Consider the following 22,998-nt stretch of genomic DNA (forward strand, 5'->3'; position numbering starts at 1 on the left):
TTGCTCCCATTGGGTTTTCTTTTCCATGGAGGCTGGTTCTTTTTCAGATCTGACCTTTGTGTATGTATTTGTTTCTGTCAGCTTTCTTTTGAGAAGCTGAAAAATGTTCATTTTGTTTCTTCCCCCTATTGCTTTGTTTTCTGTTTTAGTCAGATGATTGAATTTGAAGCCTTATCTCTGTGGCATTGAAAAGGCGATGTAAAGTACCAACATCTCCGTTCAATGAAGCCAAATCTCCCACCCATGCCAGCCCAAATATCTGTGTGTAGTATGAGAAAAAAATGCCGTGGGCTGAATGTCTCCAATTGTTACCATTTTGGCAGCCTAGGAATGTAGAAGACTTGAGGGCTTTGTTCTTAAGCATGTAAATCCATCTCGGATTGTGTAGGAGCACATCCAGGCCTTTTCATTGGCCTACACATGACTCCCATTGAACTCTTAATTGTGAACAGAACGCTATCACACATTTATCAGTCTTGTGGTTAATACTCGACAGTGACTAGAACTCTAAAAGTTTCACTATTAGATGTCCGTATCCATGTAGTTGTGGCAAAGTGAAGGTGTGTAGGGAAATTCTTGATTTGTGTGTGTTTGGGGGGGGGGGGCTGTTTGTTTACTTTCTGTGTCCTTTTTAGCCTTGGCTGAATGGAATAGAGGGGTTCATTTTGAATGTCTGTGTATGTTGCGATTTGTGTTTTTATTCATGTGACCCCCACTAGCTGTTGTAACCAACTTTGTGTGAAGGCAGGTCTTTGGGAAGCATATACCTTTTCCCCTTTTCAAAGATAGGGAGACATTTGTGGGAGCCATTTGTAAGAGGGAAGTGTTGTTTTATGCCAGTGAAGAAATTGCCCCTGAGATCAATAAGTTTTGTTAAGTCTGGGACTTTAGGCTTTTTCCTTCCAAGAATAGTGTTAACAGAAGTGTTGGATAATAATATTTAGTGGGGACTAGTGTACTGGGAAATTAGAGCTTTCAGAGTTGGTGATTTGTGGGGGGCAAAGCTGGCACCTCTTGAAGGCGATGGGTCAAAAAACCCCAGCAGGGATGAGAAGCTGAAGGGGAGGTGTGCTGAAGCAGAATAAAATGCAAGACGAGAAATGTGTGAAGTAGTATCATTGTGTGTGTGTGTGATACTGTGAGCAAGGGTTGGGGGTAGGTCTCCAAATAACATAGACAAGGTTGCAAAATTAAGCACTTTACCTCAAAGGGTCAGGAGCAAAAGGAAATGTCTCCTTATTTCAAGGGAAAAGTCTTTACAAGGGCTTGAGGTTGAGAAGGCCCAAACACAATCCATGCCACACCCCAAACACAGTCTGTAAAGTTTCTTTCTCACTCGCTTTCTGGGTCAGCCAGGCCTCAGAACTGAGCTCACAAGTATCCACTTGAAAGTTTGGCTTACCTCGGCCAGGTCAGAGTAGCTAGACTTACGTAGTAAAGGCGTATGTCTGGAGATCACTTCTTCCATCCCCTAGGTCTCCTCAACCCCATTTCAGTCCTGTCTTTTGTAATTCCTGGTTCCTGTCCTTTCAGCTCCACCCCTCACTTCCTTTCTGGGCAAGATTAAGGGTTTTTTTTTTTTTTTTTAGGTGGCTCACAATACCTGAGGGATCATTCTTAAGGGTGAGGGGCACTGTTCTATATGTATATTCGCCCTCACAGTGGTTTTTCTGTGTACAAAATATAGCTGCCGCTAGTGCACCTGTGTGAACCTGCATCTGGTGTGATCTCCCATGTTGGTGCACAGTTTTTGCACACAACTTATTTCACACTGCTGTATGTGGTTACTTCACTGGGGAGCAAAACCATTGCTTTACACTTGGATTAGGAAACTGTACTAAACATTTGCCTAAAACTCAAATGCAGGGTTACTACATCGGCCCTTTGTGTGTTAGTGCAGAATGTTTTAGCATATTCTAAGGTGCGGAAACCAAACCATTTCTTGTTTTATTTTATTTTTTGGCAGGGGGAGAACATTTAAATGGGGAAATAACACAAAATGCAAAAGTAGTGATTTCTCTGTCATTTCAGAACAGCAACACATCCCTGTGTCACTCCTTTCCGTAACCGTGTATATGTGTTAAAAGATCAGGAGATGCTGCGTTGGTCTTGCAAACTTGATCATTTGCCCACACACGTGGAAAACCAGAGAACAAAAACATCTTAAGAATAGCATTAGTCTTGTTTTTGGTGCTGTCGGTGCCATCCCACGCTGCTATTGTGATTAATGAACTCTGACCTCACTCGGGTATTCAGTAACAGCAAGCTGCTGTTTATAATACAGTTCTATTTTTACAGTTTTCTTGCCATGTTTTTAGGTGATTGTATTCATCCTGAGTTCCTCTGAAGCCTTCCGTCAAATTCCCAGGCTGTGAGGAGAGTTATTCTGCAAAACTAACAGCAGTGGTTAAAGGTCTGACATTGCAGGCTTGTCAACAGACCACATGGGACAAATGTAATGTAACAACAGGGAATCTGGAAGCTAGGCAGAGAAAATGAATAAAGGCGAACGTTCAGGCAGTACGTGACCCTCTGACACCATTTTCAGGGTTGCAAGTCTCAGGGGTAGGCAATGTGCAACCTTTCTGACTTCATACCAGCCCTTTCGAAGACCCAGTTGTTCTTCCAGGCTTTCCAGAGCCCTCTGGTACAAGAAGTTGAAAGAATTGTAATCACTGTCTTTCTGATTTTTACTTTTTTTTCTACTTTTTGTCGGCATCTGTTTTGTGATTCAAGGTATGCTGCGGCCATTTTGTTCCATTTACAACATTGCACATTAATTCAGCCTTATAGAGGTGTTTAAGCACCTTCACCTTGATTTGTTCATGATTCAATTTTGCAATACTTTTTACCAGGGCTTTTTTTGAGGGGGTACTGAGTACCGGCACCTTTTCCATTGTCTACTAAAATTGACCCATGGACCCCAAGTTTTAATGAAAGAGCTCAGGCTCTACACACCAATTCTGCCTTGTCATAGATTCTGTGACTGGTTGCTGGGAGCTTGGCTATTGTGGGATGAGTCCCTCAGTGATCACCCCACCCCTGAAGGGTGGCCTAGTATTTGAGTACTGGCACCTTTTTTGCTAGAAAAAAACGCACTGCTTTTACCAAATTAAGTTCTGTTTTTGCTGCGTCAAGTATTCTGACTGCCACATCCTTGTTCATGCACTTCCAACTTATTCACAAAATAATGTTCTGTTTCTGCATCGTTTAGTGTTTTCACGTTTTCTCCTTTTTTCATTACGCACTAAGGGGGTCATTTACTAAGGTGCACTAGTGTTTTTAGCTCACGCTAGAAATGAGCTGGTGCTAAATGCTGAGACACTCATAGGAATATAAGCATTTAGCACCAGCTCATTTCTAGCACGAGCTAAAAACGCTAGCACACCTTAGTAAAAGACCCCCCCCCCTAAATATTGTCATGTTAGGCTTTGCACACATTACCACCATATTTTTAAGTAAGCTTCTCACACTAGAGAATGACATGAGGAGAGAGCCTGCAGGGATGGGGACAGAGCCCGTGGGGACGGGGATGAACTTTGTCCCCGTGTCATTCTCTACTTTGAAGCCTGTTAATGAAGTGGACTGAGCGATGCAGACAACGATATTTGATTTTTGGGGAAAACAAGCAAACATGCTTGTCCACAACTGGCAAAATTTGCATGGGGCATCCTGTACATTCCTGCTACCAGTGTATCTTCTGAGAAGACATTTTCTTTTGCAGGACGGACTGTAGAAGTCAGGAGAGCTAGATTGAATCCCGAGATTGTTGATGATTTATTCATTCACAAATTAAAAAATCAAGTGTTTTATAGGGCATATTTCTTCCCTGCTAGAGCATACAGAATAGTTTGTATTTTGTACCCCTGGACATTTTAACAGGGTGGATTGGGTTTCCTTGGGGGTAGTAGAAGTCAGCTACTGTTGCTGTTGGAAGGGTGGTGGTTATTATTGGTTTCTGTTTGTGATTTGTAAACAGTTACACACATATTGTTCCTTTTTATACTTTAATAAAAATATTTAAATATAAAATCATAAGTGTTCAAGGTTTCTGCAGATGAGGACAGAGCCTTCAGGAATGAGATGGGATCAGGATGGAGACAAGGTCTGGGGGTCAGGTTGAGGATGGAGACAGAGCCCGTGGGGACGGGACGGAGACAGAGCCTGCAGAGATGGGGTGGGGACGGGGACAAAGTTTGTCCCCGTTCATTCTCTATCTCACATTAGTGTATATTTTTGGACTCAGGTTTTTTCACATTTTTAATATTGCATTTCTTTAATATCACTATTCTGTCACTTTAGTTGTACTTTCATATTTCAACCAGATTTATTTTTTTTTTTTCACACTAGGTCTGTTATTTCCGGGCAAGTGTGTATTTTTCCATTGGGTGATTGATACATTTGGATTGAGATAACTGCAAATAGGTGTGAGCTATATGTAGCTTCCTGTTGCTTTTTCACTTCACCAGTTTTATCCTCAGTTTAATTTACATTTTGTAATCAAACTAGTAAAAAAGGCCCATTTCTGACACAAATGAAACGGGCGCTAGCAAGGTTTTCCTCGGAGTGTGTATGTTTGAGAGAGTGTATGTGAGCGTGACTGTGTTTGAGAGAGAGTGTAAATGTGTGAGTGTGTGTGTATGTGAGAGAGAGAGAGTCTGGGTGCGAGTGTGTCTATGAGAGAGAGTGTGTGTGTGTGAGACTGAGAGTGTGTGCAAGTGCGTATGTGAAACACAGTGAGAGAGAGAGAGTGTGTGTGAGACACAGACTCTCTGTGAGACTGAGTGTATGAGACCAAGAGAGTGTGTGAGTGACATAGAGAATGAATGTGATACAGTGTGAGACATAGAGTGTGTGAGAGTGAAAGAGAGAAAGACATTGACTGTGAGAGAGAGAGTGTGTGTGTGTGACAGAGATACCTCCCCCCAACTCTGGTGTCAGCCCCCCCCTTCTTCCCTCCCTCTCTCTGGTGTCAGCCCCCCCCCCTCTCTCTCTGGTGTCTGAGTGTTACTGTGCAGGATGCTGAGCTCTGGCTGTGCTTCAAGGAACTGACCAATCCTATTTAATAGAATGCACCTCCAACATTCTGAAGCCAAGAAACCTCGTGTGGTTGGTCACTTCTGCTTGTGACGAACCCGGAAGTACATGATGTCAATTCAGGAGATGGATACAGAGAGCAGGAATGCCTCAGCCATGCAGTCAGCTTCAAAATGTTGGAGGTGCGTTTTATTATATAGGATTCATTCATTCATTTATTGGTTTATATGTTCATTTTACATCTTTTTTTTTTGTATTTATTTATATTGTGTTCATTATTGTTTGATTTTATGGTTTTAATCCAAAATTTTCCTGTAAAGTTGATTTTTTTTTAATGTTCATTTGTCTAGACCCCCTCCCAATGATCAGAAAAGAGCACCTGAACAAAGGTGCCTAACCGCTTTTACCACATTCTCTGGCAACAAATTCCAGAGTTTAATTACACGTTGAGTGAAGAAACATTTTGTCCAATTCGTTTTAATTTTACTACTTTGTAGCTTCATTGCATGCCCCCTAGCCCTAGTATTTTTGGAAAGCCTAAACAAACGCTTCACATCTACCCGTTCCACTCCACTCATTATTTTATAGACCTCTATCATATCTCCCCTCCAAAACTCACCAAAATCACTCTGCAGTTGTATATAGGTGACACTGCCCACGTCTGCACAGTTGAAACGAATTATGTTTGAACCAGGCTCCATATATACAGAGATCCATGTTTCAAAGAGAATTGGTTTGAATTGGGGCTAGGATGGGGTTGAGGACTTGAAGGGGGCGAACCCAATTCAAACAAAATAAAGTGCTCTGACAACACACACACACACACTTTCTCTTTTTCCAGTATTACACTACTCTGAATCTAGCTTTTTGAGGTTTCTATGCAGGTTTCTTTCTAATTGGCGATGTTTTTTCAAATATTTGGTTAGGGTCTCTCCATGTTCTGAGTGTGTGACCGAGGTGAGGGATTCTGTTAGTATTTCCTGTGTAGGGATCTGTTGCAGTCTCATCTGTTCTATTCCCCCAACAGGCACAGCATGTGTGTTCCAGGACCCGGTGTAACATTTGCAGTGCTGCCTTTTCATAGGTAGGGTTCTCGCACTTTGACTAGGAGCTAATGCTGTTTGCTGTACAGGTTCTGAGTCTCAGTTTTTTGTAGGGTTGTTTACTTTGCAAAGTGGCTGGCACTGGAAAGTGTGTTGTTCCTGTACCACAGTTTTAATATTTATATATTTTATATGGGGGCCTGTTTACAAAGGCGCAGGATGGCTAATGCGCGGGTAGCTTGTGCCTCATCGGCTCTACTGCTTGGGTAGCGTGTGCGCCCAGCTGTAATTCCAATTTTGGTGTGCGCCAAATCCCGCAGTACAAAATAATTTTCTATTTTCTACCATGGGGGGGGGGGGGGGGGGGGGGGGGGGAACGTTCCTAGTGATAACCGGCAGCGCACCCATGTTGGCACACACTGCATGGTTACCACGTAGGTAGCATATGAGCCCTTACCACTAGATCAGTGGGTAGCTTTAAGGGCTCAGGTTGTAAATAGGCGTGCGTTAGTTTTAATATTAGCGCAGGCCCATTAAAATGTCCTTTTTCCCAGCCGCGGTAAAAAGTTGCCCAGCACACGCCCAAAAGACACGCCTACACTACCGCAGGCCACTTTACTGCAGCTTTATAAAAGGAGCCCAGGGTGAGTTGCAGAAATGCCAAGTTACCCTGTTCCAGGCCGGAGACCTTTTAGTCAGTCCTGGTTTTGAACTTACATCCCAAAGCACTTTGGGATTTGTAGTGAGTGATCCTGCCCTTTGAAATAAGTGCTGCAAGTCTCATAATGCACAAGGATGGGTGGGCAGAAATCCAGGACTGTCCCAAAACCTCCATCCTGGAACTGGTTAACTTGGTATCTCTGGAGTTGCGAGGAGAAATGTGCTAGCATCATTGCTGGGGGAACGTGGAGAGTATATTACAAAATTATGAGTCGTGGGGGCAGGGCTGGTTCAACCATTAGGCAAGACTAGATAGCTACCTAGGGCTCCCACTTTGGAAGGGGGGGGGGGGGGGGGGGAAGGAGCGGCCAAAGAGCAGCTGCAGTGAAAGCAAAACAATAGGCCTTGAAAACCCCACAAAGTAAAAGAAACAGGATATTCTTACCAGCAGGGAAGCGGTACTGTTTTCAGAAACTACCCCATTACCCAGATTATTCTGGGAGAGATGGTTTTGGGGTGATCATGCTTATATGTGAGCCTAAGGGGCCTGGAAGTTAATGGGGTGTGGGGGCGGGGGTGAAGTTTATCTAGGGCACCTAATACCATGGGGCTTCTATTGAGATTCTGTTCCATTCTGTATATTTATTTATTTATTTTATTTATTTATTACTAACCGTTAAGCCCGTTAAAACGGGCGCGTATTGGAATGTTTTTTTTCCCAAGGCCCCCCTCCCATTGCAGCTGCAAGGCCTCCTGCCATCCTCCTTCCCTGCCAGCTCCAAGGACCCCTTTGTCCCTCCATCCCAGCTCCAAGGCTCCAGTCCTCCCCCCTTCCCAGCTGCAAGGCCCCCTGCCTGCCCGCCCTCCCAGTTCCAAGGCCCCAGGCCCTCCCCCCCAGCTCCCAAGGCCCCCTGCTCTCCCTCACAACTGTAAGGGGCCCCATTCCCTCACAACTGTAAGGGGCCCCCTGCCCTCCCTCCCAGTTCCAAGGCCCCAGGCCCTCCCCCCCAGCTCCCAAGGCCCCCTGCTCTCCCTCACAACTGTAAGGGGCCCCCTACCTACCCCCCCCCGCCTTCTTCCCATCCAGCTGGAAGGCCCCCTTCAGTCCAGCCCTCCCAGCTCCAAGGCCCCCCCCCCTTCTGAGACCTCCCATGTCCCCCCCCCCCCAAGGTAGCCGCTACCGCCCCCCCACCCAGGAGTCGCCCCCGCTCCCCCTTCACCCGGCCTGGGCCCTCTCTTTGTTATTCAACTTACAGCAGCGCCAAAACAGCAGCAAGCAGCAGCTCCCGTTGGCCTTCCTTCACTGCCTGTGCCTCGCCCTCGTGTGACGTCACGTCGGCGAGGGCGGGGCACAGGCAGGGAAGGAAGGCCGACGGGAGCTGAAGCTGAGCTGCTTGCTGCTATTTCGGCGCTGCTGTAAGTTGAATAACGAAGAGAGGGCCCGGGCCGGGTGAAGGGGGGGTGGTGGCGACTCTGGGGGGGGGCGGTAGCAGCTACCTTGGGGGGGAGCGGTAGCGACGTCAGCGGTTCCCTCCCTCCCCTTCCGCGGTTTCCACTCTCTGTCCCGCCCCCCTCCCCCCGTCATCACGTCTTGACGCGGGGGCGGGACAGAGAGGGAAGTCTCTACTGCGCATTTGCAAGTGAGTACGGTCACTTGCCTTTTATATGTTTGATATTTGTATCCCGCACTTTCCCACTAAAAGCAGGCTCAATGCGGCTTACATAATAATAGGTAATACAGAATTTTGTTATGTAAAGTAGAAAATTAAGTATAACATAATAGAAGGATGGATGGGTATTAAATGGATGGGTAGGTAGGTAGAGACAGGTGATAGAGAGAGCAGGGTAAGGTAGACTCCAGACTTGAGATTCAGGTAAAAGAACTTATTAAATAATCATTTTACTGGGTGGCTGACACTGAATGGTGGTTTCTCTACACATAAAACAACAAGAAGTGTTTTATTTTTATAGCTAATTGAAATGGGAGGGCTATGATGTGGGTGTGTCCTGCAGGGTATACGAGAGGCTCGCCCCCCTCTATTGCTCCACCAAATACACCACTGCCCGCTAGACTGTATCTTCCTTCAGATATTCCAGTGGTCCTCAACCCAGTCCTCAGGACACACCCAGCCAGGCAGCTTTTCAGGATATCCAGAATGAATATGCATGAGAGAAATTCACATGCAGTACTTCCATTCTATGCAGAAATATCTCATGTGCATTCATTGTGGGTATCCTGACTGACTGGGTGTGTCAAAGACTACATTGAGAATCCCTGCTCTAACCACTGCAAATTGCCACCTCATTTGGGGGGGGGGGGGGGGTCTGCAAATGATTTGAAATGCTAAGTCCTATAGCTACTACTATTTATCATTTCTATAGCACTACTAGACGTACGCAGTGCTGTACACTTGAACATGAAGAGACAGTCAATACTAGACACAGACATCGCTATATACTTACACATAGTTTTAGTTCTTGTCTTTACAGCAAGCTTCCTTTCTATTACATTATCCTTATAAATGTCTTGTTAAATGTGTGGGAGTCAGTTATGTCTTCTTTATTGATAAGCAACTCAGGGCTTTTCTTCATTTAAGTCTGATTTCTGCTGTATCTCCTCTCAGGGTTCCACAGTAGGAGAACTGGCCCAAAGTGATTAATTGTGCGACAGTGCCTGGGTTTATCTCGCATGAATGCCTTTTCTTCTTCTTGGTTTCCTTTGGAATAAAGGAAGAACATTTCCTCTACTGTTTATCTGCTCCTTTTCTCCTCTTTTTATTTTGGTCTAATGGGATAGGTTTCTAGTTTTGTTTTGTTTTTTTCTTGTCTTGTTTTTGTTTGTTTATATTTTGCTGGAACAGTTTTAGAGTTTCTCATAAAGTTATCTTGTGATGTATGATATCTTATTCATTATAAAAGAAGACAGATTTTCATGTTTGGATTTTTAAAAAAGTTTCCTTATGCAGCATACCTCCGAATTGCCGTTCCCTTACTTGTAAGAACATAAGAACATACAATAGACCTCTTTCTGCAGCCAACATTTTACAGTCCATACTTGTCTTTTATCACAAGACCATCTGGGCTCCCAGAAAATTACATACCACTGGACTGAGCTCCTCTAACCATGTTGGCATTGCCTTGCGCAAATAGGCCCTGTGGTCCACATGTCCTATGAATGTCCCACTATTTGGTATGAAATATGTAAAAGTTTCAAGCTCAGCTCTGTCATCCCCAGTCTCTCTCTCTCTTATTTCTTATGTTTCCCCTGAAAAGGTGGCAGCTGTTAATTCATATTTATGATAAAGATGAACTGAGTGGCACCCAAAATGTTCATTGAGTAATTTTGAGTTTTTCAGATTGGTTAAAATCATTTTTTGTGCAATAGTTATTAAAATATCATAAAGAAGTTTGTGGTTGTAAAGGAGAGCAAGAGAAGGGGAACAAGATTTGTGTTGAAAAGGTGGCGGACAGTGCACAATTGACATAAAAGAAAAAAAATGAGCTTTTGGCGAACTGGGAAAGAGGTAGGGGCTGCCAACCTCTCTGCATTCAGCACAGGAATTCCAGTATGTATTGGCTACTTATTCATTTATCGGTGAGTATATTTGGAAACCAGTGTATGACCCCTCTCACAGTTTATCTGAAATTTGGACAGATTAGGTCTAGTTTCCATTACATTTGTGTGAACTTTTGCTGTGTCGTCCTTCCTTGGATCACTGCTGCTGTTTGTACTGTCTGCTTGGATACTGCAGTGGGTTGTCTCCTGTTTTGTTTCTACATCCCTTGGGAGACAGTGCAGATGGACCTCATGGGCTCAATATGCTTCATTGGTCCAAAGAATAGCATGGCAGCAGCAAGAAGAGGGAACAGGAGGACAGGTTGAGTTTGGAAGGGGGCAAAGGCTACACTGCCTCCAAAGTAAGTGTGCTTCTTGGTATGGTTTCCCTCTTGACTCCTAGTATTGCAGTGCTGATCAACTCCTAACTTTGGAGTGTGTGATCTATGCAGCTGTGCAGGTCACTATGAATAAGGGGTTATTTCAATAGTGGTACCCCCACCCCATATCTTTCTCAATAATGAGAGGAATTCTATAACAGGGTGCTTAGCATAAGAGAATAAGCAGGCGCCTATTTTAAGTCTGTTTTATAACGAAGAATAGGTATCTACTTTTCTTTACAGAATACTAGTGCACCTGGCAGAAAATATACCTTCATTTAAGGTGCAGTCACTTATACCAGCCCTATGGCTTACACATAGATGTTAGCCAGAGCATGCATAATTTATAGAAAGCTATAATTTATGTGCATATTTGCATGTTCCACCCATGTAAATGCCTACTGGGGAAATACACACCATCAGAACAGGGTGCATACTTTTCTACTAGTTGGTGTTCTGTAAGTGCTGATTTATATGTGCTCCTGCCTCCTAAAAAGAGAGAGTTCCTTAAAGAACGTGTGCTGCGTTGAGCTTCCCGAATCATTTCGAAAAGTTGGCTTATGTGTATAGCAGTGGTGGTGGTCGCCATATTATATAGGGGCTGAATGTATGTATGTATGTATTAAGCAGCACAGCCAGGTTTGAAATTAGAATGCTGAATATTAACACTTGATGCTGTAAGCTAATGGCATGTCGATACATTTGGGCATTAATTAGTTTTTTTAAAAAGCATGTTTTTAAAATATGCTCAACCCATACTACAGATATGCACTTTTAAAAACTATACACGCTTTGGTTCAGCCTAGGACCTCTGGGCCAGACCCACGGTTACCCCATGCTGGATACTAGAAAGTGTCACAACTTCTCCCTATCCCGACTCGGCCATTCTATCCATTCAGCCCAACCCTTCATCAGCCACCTTGTTCCCACAAACTGCTGCCACACCACATTATCCCCCCAAACCGATTTGGTGTGAGAATGGTATATACAGTAGTGGGTTTAGGGATTTAGTTGATGGTTCTCCTACATTAAATAATGTAGCACTTTGGCTTTCATGCCTGGAATTGTACCCCACTAAAATCCTCAACCCACTAATATATCCCTAAACCTTGTAATGTACCTCACTGACCCCTTAAATTTACTAACATGGCCCAATGACCCTCTAAACCATTTATTGACCCCCAAATCCCCTAAAGTACATTAGTTACACTGGGTCAGACCAATGGCTCATCTAGCCCAGTATCCTGTTTTCCGAACAGTGGCCAATCCAGGTCTCAAGTACCTGGCAGAAACCCAAATCATGGCAACACTCCATACAGTTGCTTTCCATGTCTGTCTCAATAGCAGACTAATGGACTTTTCCTCCAGGAATTTGTCTAAACCTTTTTTAAACCCCAGATATGCTAACCACTGTTACCACATCCTCCAGCAAAGAATTCCAAATCCCCTAATCCCCCAAACCTAACAGCATGTTCCCCATGAGCCCCAACATATTGGCAATTTTATACTGTACCCCTCTACATACCAGTGAACCCCATTGTGCTCAACAACCGTTACCCCCTCCCCCCAGATGTACATTAGGCATTCTCTGAAGGGCTTTAAAAAAAACCAAACACTTTTACACAAGCTGTCTAGACAGATTTAAGTTAAGTACAGCTGTACAGTTAATTAGTCTAACCACAAATTGCTCCTGGAGGAATATTTCAAGTGGTTCAGCTGCTGTTCAATTAGCTAAATCATTTATAGTATTCCCCCTAGATCAATTTGTGGTTAAGCACAACTGTAGAGTTAATTAGTTTATCTTGCATCTGTCTAGACAGTTGGTACAGAAGTAGTTTTTTTTAAACCCGTCGGTGAACAATTAAAGGGATGTGTGGGGTTTCAGGGTGGTTGGGTGCAGTGAGATATATTTGGCAGAGGGGAATGGTGAGCATTGTTGTATTGGTGGGATATTTGAGCTGCAGGGGATTGGGAACACAGGGGTGTATTTTAGTGATTAAAAGTTCATTGGGGCACAGAGCAGCCAATGGGGCAATGGGTCAGTGGGTCGAACAGGGCGAAAATGGATGGGTCATGAGTATATTCGAAAGGTGACCTTTTTTTTTTAATATATATTTTTTGTTTGAAAAGGGCCTACCTATTCAAGCTCAGTTTCAAATATTACTTGTTATCTATTTCAGTGATTATTTCAAGGAGGAACCCAAGGTGCAGAATGTGTTGGAATGGCGTTCTCCTTGGTAAACAATTACAGAATTGGCATTGATTATATTCAATATATTATGGGTGGGCCAAGGATAATGGGTCATGGGTCACTTGTCACATGGGCCAAATTGGTCATGGGTCAGCTTGCATAACCCATTGCTTACTCTGGTGGTATATATTAGTGAGTTTTGAGGGTAATTGAAATGGATTAATGGGTTCAGTGGGAAAATGTTAGTGGGTTTGCAAATTAATGGGGCGTGTGATGGATGTTGGGTGTAATGGGATGCATTAAAAGGTTTAGGGAGTATATGGGGTGCATTCATGAATTTGGGGGAAGAGAAGTGTGTTACCAAGTTTGGGAGTTAATGCTACATTACTAGATTTAAGGAGTTCTGACCTCAGTTTTGTTGCTGTAGCTCGGAGATATTCCTAACTCATGAACAAATCTCACTGCCTTCGCCCTCCCCCTCCCCAGATTAGTTTGTACAGTCAGTTTAGGTAGTAGTGTGTTTGAGTGGGTGAAGTGATGTTTAAACACCTTAACATGACTTAGTAAATAGTGAACTACGTTAGAGTCCGTAATTGTAAATCCTTTCCATTCATCAGTCTTAGGAGTGCCAAAGTAGATGTTTGGTTAGGCAGGTAGAATTTGTACAGAATGCAGCAGCCTGGTATTTGTTGGGTAGATCAAAATATAACAGTGTAACCTCACTTTTGAGGAAACTTCATTGGCTTCCAATTTTATTGAGAGTGATGTTTTAAGATCTTGCTGTTGAAATGCTAGTCCTGGTTATCTATACGATTGTGGAAATGTATTCCAGGAAGGACTTTGAAATCTAGTCGGGACCATTTTCCTTCTGAAAAAGAAATAAAAGGAATGAGGCTAAGATCTAGTATAGTGGAATTCTCTCCCTAAAGATCTTAAGATGGAAATATAATTTATAGTTGCCTTTAACAAAGAATAAATATTCAGTGTTGGGGCTTGGGGGGTGACAGCTCCTATCTCCTAAATTATTCTGTTTTATCCCTAATGTTTCCCCTATCCTATCAATTTAATTAGAGCTCTTTTCTGGCTATGTTTTAGTTTGTAAACTGCTTTATAGTGGCAAAACTGATAGGCAGTACAGTAAATACCAAATAAACAATAAGCTGTTTAAAAAGAAGATAAAATTGTGGCTTTTTCTAATTGAGTAGCTCCTTGGGGTACTGGATTTTTAAGAATAATGGATAATAATTTAAGAAGAAGCTAATATTGTGTTTTATTGGGTTAAGCAGTGTATTGGGATGCTGGGCTTTTATGTTTTTCAACATTGAATATTGATATATTTTAGGTTTTTTTATTATGAATTTACTTTTATGAATAATATTAGTTTTGTTTTGTTTTTTTAATTATTTTCGAATTTCAACATAACAAGAAATCAGAAAAAGACAAAGATACAGAAACCCCACTTAATAGAGGAAATAAACATAATCCATTAGTCTACAATATTGCTGGAGTCAAGCAGGAAATACAAATATAGAAAAGGAAATAAAACCCTAACAACAAGGCAGATGAATCCTACACAGTGACAGTCAGATTATGTGCTAACCAAAGGGAACTACCATCGCAGTTGGACCACCCTCCCAAGGCTCCAACAATTGCTTAGGTTCAAGAAATAAATCACCACCATTGATTTTTTTTTTACATGACATATAACAGGAAATTTTAACAAGTATGATGCCCCCCATCACCAAGACGACCCTTGGGCAAAATAAAAAAAAAAGTCCTTATGGCACCTTGGGGTCACCAAAGAAAATTTAGGAAAATATACAAACCTTAGAACCCAGAAATTGTTCATACATATTTCTGAAGTAATTATTTAATACCAAATTTCTGTCCAGTTCCAAGGCAAAAGGTTACTAACAGAGTAGATCTAAACACCCTGTATTTCCACCTTAGCCTGGATAACCCCAGATTTCTCTGAAGATATCTTCACAGTTTGCTATAGGGACAGATCCAGTATCCTGATGGTGTCACAGTCGACTACTGCTGGTTTCCGTAGTCCACTGAGGGCAGCACTATGCTGTGCTGAACCAACTCAGCAACACCAAAGGTTGTTGCAGTGTCAAGCCTTGATCCCTGAAAACCTCTCTCCCAGCCACCTCAAAAAGAGGGGGGGGGGGGGGGATGGGGCATTGCACCCACTGGCTCCCCGCTCGATGAGCCTAAATTCTGCCCCTTCACAGACAGTGCAAAAGCCAACAAACTGCTTCCCAATCTCGGTGGAACCAGTCTTATCTTCTGGGCTCAAAGACACCCACTCTGCACTAAGGCCCGATTCATTGAATGTCGGGCCCTCCAAAGGCACTGTAGCAGATCCATGGGTCATGATGCCAGCATAGGAGCCAACTTTTCAAAATTATTGGGGGTGTCTACCCCAGTGGAAATAACCCCTCCCTGGACACATACAAGGAATGGGAAGGGAAGGGTGCTCAAGCACCTACAGAGCCGGCTCCTGTGGATGCTAGCAAACTTGAAGAAGGTCTGAATCGGCTCAAGAACAGAACTTTGCACCCATGGGTAGGTACGTATCTGACCTCTCTTCTTCCCCATTGTAACCTGCACAAACGGGGAGAAAATAGCTTAAAACAGATGCCAACACAGGAGCTGACTCACAGCACTTCAGCCTCAAATACCATCTTGACTCCCGCGGGTTTGGGACACTCTTTGTCTGGTTTCTCCTCAGAGGCTTGTCTGGTATGGGTGGCCCGACAGCATAGCCCTCTGAGTCATTGAAACACACAAGCCCCTCCACCACTACAAGGTGGTGTCCCTTTGGAAGGGATAATATTCTGACATAGGCGGTGTATACGTTTTTAATAAAGATCAGCTATGTCTCTGGTACTTTTACAATATTTGAGGAGATTGTTTATGACTAGAAGAAGCAGTAAAGCTTGTATTAAATGTGGTATGCAATATGAAGCATTTGGATGTGTTAATAACACATAGCTGTACTCTCTGGGATAGTGAGTGTTTAGGAGTTTGATCTGCCAAAATCCTTAGAATTCAGGAGTTGTAACCTGGAAGATAAGAACCCAAGATGCAATTAAAAATAAATAAATAAATAATGCATTGATTTAGCCAGCCATCAAAGAGCACTGAATATGAGATCCAGAGAAATGCTGGCTATACATCATCTCTGGGAAAGACTGTTTTGATCTTCTGTTTATCATTTTAATAATTGAAGAAATGTATACTTGGCCAAGTCCAGCAATTGTGAATGAAACTCCACTGGAAAGTAGCCCAGATTGTGTGCAAAGTAATACAGAAGCCCATCAACTTAAATTACTCAGTACTTCCCCTCTGCATAATGCAATATATAAAAAAAAACAATACTGGAAAATTAAAATGAGATGTCATAGGGATGGTTCTGCCAATATACATTGTAAACATCATTAAATTTCACGAAACACTACTCTCCGTAATTAATCTGTCTTCAGGGACCTCATCAGTAAAGCTCTGTTGCATTTTTCTGCTTGGAAATTTCAGGTCCTGTCTATTGTCTTCCCCTAGAAAATGTTTGTACTGTGCTCTACAGACCATCTCTAGATAAATAGTACCTTCCGTGGCTAATTTCAGAAAAGGGCACCTATGTGAAAAGTCCAAAAAGGTGCACATAGTCATCTATTTGCCTTTACAGAGCCGTGTAATGACCTCCCAGTAGAGCACTAATTTACACCTGCTCTGCTGCATAAATCTGTGCATGTACTTTCTGCAGGTATATGGGTATTCTTTTATCAAGTATGAACGCTCGTTGCAACTCTACCTCTTCTGTGCTCAAATTCCACCCCCTAGAATGCCTATGCACATATAAATTTGCAGCATCTTACTTATACATATGGGTGAATTTGGCTACACGGTTTTGGACACCCTCTCTTTTTGGCATGCTCTATGTGCACAAATGCCTTATAGAATTACAGCCTGAAAGTATAGTTTGGACTGGGTTAATCTCATATTAATACCTTTTCTTCTTCTCGATTTCCCAAATTATCTTCTCCTTTTATTTTGGTCTAATGGGATAAGGTTCTGGTTTCTTTATTTTGCTGGAACTTTTGAAAAGTCTCATGTTTTCTTTGCTGCTATGGTTGTACAAAATTTCACATTTAAGGCATCTCTGTTCACCCCAAAGCTAATAACTTGGACAGATTGAACATAACAGTAGCATATGCCGGGCATAAATTTATTTAAAAGCATTTATATGCCATCTCTAAACTAGTAGTCAAAATGGCTGTCATTGTTAACATTGTAACAGTAAATCCATCCATATCATCACACCAGAATTTTCTTGTGATGGTAGATATATCCACATTATCCTAATAGAACTCTCTTGATTAGTGAAGAATTAGTCAGTAGCCTTCAATATATGTATACAGGCAACTTACATTCACTCTTCCCCTAATCCACAATCCAGAGATCTCAGTTCTTCTTCTGCTCTTTGATACATTGCAGGCTCTCCACTTCCAGGGCACACACTTTTCCTTTCAGACCAGGATATAAAGTAGCAGTATATGTACTGGTCTCAATAGAATTGTAATCTACCAGGGATAGAGCCCCCCCCCCCCCCCCCCCACCCCGGCCTTGCTTATTACAATAGGGATGACGTGTTTACCTTATCTTTTTGCTTAAAACTGTCCTATTTTAGAATTAAAAACATTTCCTGTTTTTCACTTTGCCTCCACCCAGCAGGTGATTTGCTTTTGAAGCATCTGCGATTGCGGGCCGTCATGATGAACAGAGATTCCACGATCTCCTGTCATTCTCTCAGCTCTCACATAATTTAAGAAGAAACTTAAAAACAGCACAGCTGCAGAAAAAAAAAACATCCCAGTGATCCTTCCTCTATAAATGTTGCTGTACTTGCAGTAAATTTGAATTTCATCATGAGGCTGAAATAGTACAGTTCTTGTGACCCTTTTTCATACTCATCCTTTTCCCAACAGCAGTGGATTTCAAATCAATTCTTGCAGTCCTCCTGGTTTTCAGGAGATCTGTACTAAATTACCCTCATTCCATAACTTGGTGCCTACATACACACTGGGTGAGTAAGAACAGACTAATGGTCCATTAAGCCTAGTATTTCCATTAGTAGCCAATTCAGATCACAAGTACCTGACAGTATCCCAAATAGCAACAAAATTCATGCTGCTGATCCCAGGGCAAGCAGTGGCTTCCCCCATGTCTATCTTAATAACAGACTGTTGACTTTTCCTCCAGGAACTTTTTCAAACCTTTTTTAAAACCAGATACTCTAACCTCTGTTACCACATCGTCTGGAAACGAGTTCCAGAGCTTAATTATTCGTTGAGTGAAAATGTATTTCCTCCTATTTGTTTTAAAAGTATTTCCATATATAATTCCATTGTGTCCCCTGGTATTTGTACTTTTTGAAAGAGTGAAAAATCAATGGAGTGGAGGAGTGGCCTAGTGGTTAGGGTGGTGGACTTTGGTCCTGAGGAACTGAGTTGGATTCCCACTTCAGGCACAGGCAGCTCCTTGTGACTCTGGGCAAGTCACTTAACCCTCCATTGCCCCATGTAAGCCGCATTGAGCCTGCCATGAGTGGGAAAGCACGGGGTACAAATGTAACAAAAATAAAATAGATACTATTGGAGATTCTACATAGAATGTTGCTACTATTGGAGATTCTACATGGAATGTTGCTATTCCACTAGCAACATTCCATGTAGAAGGCTGCGCAGGCTTCTGTTTCTGTGAGTCTGACGTCCTGCACGTACGTGCAGGACGTCAGACTCACAGAAGCAGAAGCCTGCGCGGCCACATTGGTGATCTGCAAGGGCCGACTTCTACATGGAATGTTGCTAGTGGTTAGGGTGGTGGACTTTGGTCCTTAGGAACTGAGTTCGATTCCCACTTCAGGCACAGGCAGCTCCTTGTGACTCTGGGCAAGTCACTTAACCCTCCATTGCCCCATGTAAGCCGCATTGAGCCTGCCATGAGTGGGAAAGCGCGGGGTACAAATGTAACAAAATAAATAAATTTACTTTTATCTGTTCTACGTTACTCAGGATTTTGTAGACCTCATTTGTATCCCCCCCTGAGCCGTCTCTTTTCCAATCTGAAGAGCCCTAACTTCTTTAGCCTCATATGAAAGGAGTTTCTTCCCATTTATAATTTTGTCGTACTTAAGTGTGACTTTTAGTTACACACATACCCCGGATTCTATTTAGTGTGCTTAGGTTTAGGCACTGAAATCGGCGCGAATTCTATAACACCACACATAATGTAAAAGACGTTCGTTCGTGTGCACTAAGCTTTAGTAAAAGGTCCCCTCAGACACTTGGCAGTTTTTGAACTTTCCAAATTAGGAATAGAGATCCTTTGAAAATGAACCCCTAACATTTCTTACTCCAAGATATGAAACTTTAAATATCTGATACATTTGGAATCATTTATGTTCATTATTTATTATTATTTTGTAATCAAAAAAAAAATAAAGCAACAATATGTTTTTTTTTGTAGTTAGAAGTTGGTTATTTTTAAATAAATTTCTAGGCGTAAAAAGTAAGTCCTGCAAATTAGCGGCCTTTGAACTGCCATTTGATGCTTAAAATCCTGAAGCAGTGAACCAAGTGCTTGATTCATCCCCTAAATGTTTATTAAGCCTCTTTTTCAATGATTTGTTGAATTCTGGCACAGTTGTGTTCAGCTGCATAGCCAGAAGGCAATTTCAGGGTAGGCCCAGGGGTGGAATGGCTGGGTGCCTGCATTTTGTCACCACCTTCCCCTCTCATCCCCCCCACACGTATGTAAGCACACATGAATCTTTTAGCATACAACTGAAAAGAGGGCATGGCCATAGGAGGGATGTTCACTAAAAATGCGTGCCGTATTTTAGAATTCAAGGGATCCGTGCCTAATTTATATGAAGATTTACACCAGGTTTCAGTTGGTGTAAATCCTCACGCCAGAAGTTGGTTGCAGATCCTGGGGCTAAGCTTTATTGTATAAACGGCACCCAACTCAGAACGTCGTTGATAGAATAGCGCTTGGTGTGCATTTTTCTCAACACCCAGATGTGGGTGCCATTTACTGAATCTTGTGCAAATTACATGAAAGTAAGTGTTGTTGTCCAGTGTGTATACCCCTGTGCGATTTGGTAATAACCATTTGCTTCATGTAAAACACAGGGAAAATGCATTCTAAAAGTCCCACCTCGGGGGGGGGGGGGGGGGGTAATTCTATAGAGGGATCCTCTTTGGAGCCTGATCTTTTAGTTTGTAATGTCAGCAGATGTACAGTTCGAACAACATATGAAATGAATTCTAAGCCAATTCAATAACAAGGAAGATAAAGGAATATGCAACACTGATAGACATGGTACCCATACAACCATCACAGTGAGTCTCATGTTCGTTCTGCACCACCTGTGGGGACTCATCCAGTGGATTCCATTTATGGGCTAACGAATCAGCTGAGGATTTTTGCTTATATGCTATTAATCACACTATACAGTTGCACCAATGCACTCGCTCATTCCAATCCCCCCCCCCTTCTCATTTGATCACACCTTGCAAGACTCAAGAAAATTCATTTTCATCCTGATGCTCCCACATTTTGAGCGTGGTTAGGGAGGAATTTATTCCACAGAGTTTGATAGGTTCTAAGTAGGCACTTAATTTCTTTTGTAGAATACTAGTGTAGCACAGCAAACATGCAGGTAAATGTTAGCCAAAGATCAGACTGAGAAGTGTTGTTCTTTTAAAATGGTGATTTTAGCATTCCAGGCTTTTTAAGTTGCCAATTTATGTCCCTATGCACTCTTTATGCTCTGAGAGGCATTTTTTTCCTTCTCTGCTAGATCTTTTCATCTTTAGTGTTCCTGCTCTCATGCTTATTCTTATTCCATGACTCTTTTATGGATTAAAGTCCCTTCCTCTATTAGCCTGATAGATGATTTATTAGAGTTTTGAAGAGCGATTAAAACCTTTTTGTTCTATTGAAGTGTATCTGATGGAGGAATTTAAGAGACTTGATTATTTTTTTTTTTTGGGGGGGGGTATTCATTCTATTATTTTATTATGTTTATGAGATGTTTGTTTTATGTGTTGTTATATTTATTTTAAAAAGTTTGTACTGATTATTTGTATGTTGATTTTATTATGTATGTGATCTTGTAACCCGTTCTGGGCATTATTGAGAGGATGGGCTAAATATTGAATTAAATAAATGCTTGCACTCTGTGCATTTTTGAGCATTCTATAAATTACATGTGCAACTGTGCACTAGAGATCTGTATGGGAACCCGTGTGATTTCTGCAGGTATGGAAGAAGTTGCTGTGGGATTCCCATGGGAGTGTAGTCAAAATCTCTGGTACTCCAGAATGAGGCTTGGCATGCACTAATGACACGAAGCACGAGAATGAGGCTTGGAATGCACTGACAAAGACAATTGGAGCACCAGAATGAGGCTTGGAACACTTATTGGTTGAATAGGGAATACCATCCAAAAACCTATGGGAGGCTATTGGGGTTGGGAGGAAATAGAGAGCTGCAGGCAAGTAAATAATAGTGTCAGCTCCTGCGGGTACAGGTGGGGATGGAGGAGATTAATTGTGGGGATGGAATGGATCATAGCGGGTATCGGTGGGTCTGGGTTAGATTCCACTGGGGATGAGCAGGGATGGGTAAAATTTCTGTCTCCATGCATCACACCCATTAATCTGGTCCACCTCTAAAGTATGTGCCATTGCATTTAGGCAGCATGTTATAGAATAACTCATTGTCAGAATATTGGCATTTATGGGCTATTATTTATTTATTTATTTTTATTATTTAACACATTTATATCCCACATTTTCCCACTCGGTTGCAGGCTCAATGTGGCTTACACAATACCAAAGAGGCAGGCTCCCGTTCAGTAAAATACAAATACACAATGTAGTAGTAAGCATGTAAGAAACATAAGTATAAGGCAACAAAGAAAGAGGGGGTGGTGATAGAAGTCCAATACGATCCATAGTTTTGCTGTGTCGCAGGAAGTAGAAAGTTAACTTGGGTCAGGGGTAGGCCTTCGTAAACAAGCTGGTTTTCAGTAATTTCCTGAAGTTAAGATGGTTATGGATAGATCTCACGGTTTTGCGCAGAGCGTTCCACAGTTGTGTACTTATGTAAGAAAAGCTGGATGCATAAGTTGATTTGTATCTAAGTCCATTGCAGACTGGATAATGTAAATTTAAGTAAGTTCGGGAAAGGCTGGTACTATTTCTGGGTGGTAGATTTATGAGATTCAACATGTATCCAGGAACTTCACCGTAAATAATCTTGTGGACCAGAGTGCAAACCTTGAAGGCAATACATACCTTGGTGCGAAGCCAATGCAATTTTTCACAAAGGGGTTTGGCACTTTCAAATTTTGATTTTCCAAATATCAGTCTGGCTGGTGTATTCTGTGCGGTCTGAAGTTTCTTAGTTAGTTGTTCTTTACAACCTGCATAAATTCCATTGCAATAATCTAAATGGCTTAATACCATTGATTGTATTAAGTTGCAAAATACATCTCGTGGTAAGAAAGGTTTCATACGTTTAAGTTTCCACATTGAGTGGAACATTTTCTTTGTAGTGGAATTTACTTGGCTTTCAAGTGTCAGATTGTGGTCAATTATGACACCAAGTAGTATTATGGTAATTTATGCACATTTGTGACACCTAAATGTTGGCATCCTCTTATATAGCTAGATTTGAGCTAGAGTTACTAAATTATTGCTACTGTATTAATTCACTCTGGGCCTCTTTTACTAAACCGTGCTAGCCGTTCCTGGCACGGCAGATGTGCCGCAGCCCATTCATTTTGAGTGGGTTGTGTCGCATTTGCCATGCAGGAATAGCTAGTGCAGTTTAGTAAAAAGAGGCCCTTTATTAGTAAATATCCAAAATGGGACCTGCCAATGCTAAATGATACATGTTAGTGAGCAGTCACACAATTGCACCTTTTCCTAAATCTAGCCCTTAGCCAGCTAACACTGCAAATTAGTCAGAAAAGTTGTTCCCCTGACCAAATCCTGCCCCTGGAACTAGTAGCACCATAGAAATTAGTGTTGCCTAGTGTTCATTGGCTGTACG

At 42.2% G+C, this 22,998-nt stretch overlaps 1 protein-coding gene across 2 annotated transcripts in view; it reads left to right on the top strand.

Annotated features, from left to right (window-relative positions):
* GNG2 (G protein subunit gamma 2) overlaps positions 1-22,998 on the top strand; it is a 115,723-nt gene that overhangs the window by 87,915 nt on the left and 4,810 nt on the right. The window lies entirely within an intron of this gene.

This window comes from Microcaecilia unicolor, chromosome 9 (assembly GCF_901765095.1).
Source record: "Microcaecilia unicolor chromosome 9, aMicUni1.1, whole genome shotgun sequence".
In the NCBI taxonomy this organism is placed as follows: domain Eukaryota; kingdom Metazoa; phylum Chordata; class Amphibia; order Gymnophiona; family Siphonopidae; genus Microcaecilia; species Microcaecilia unicolor.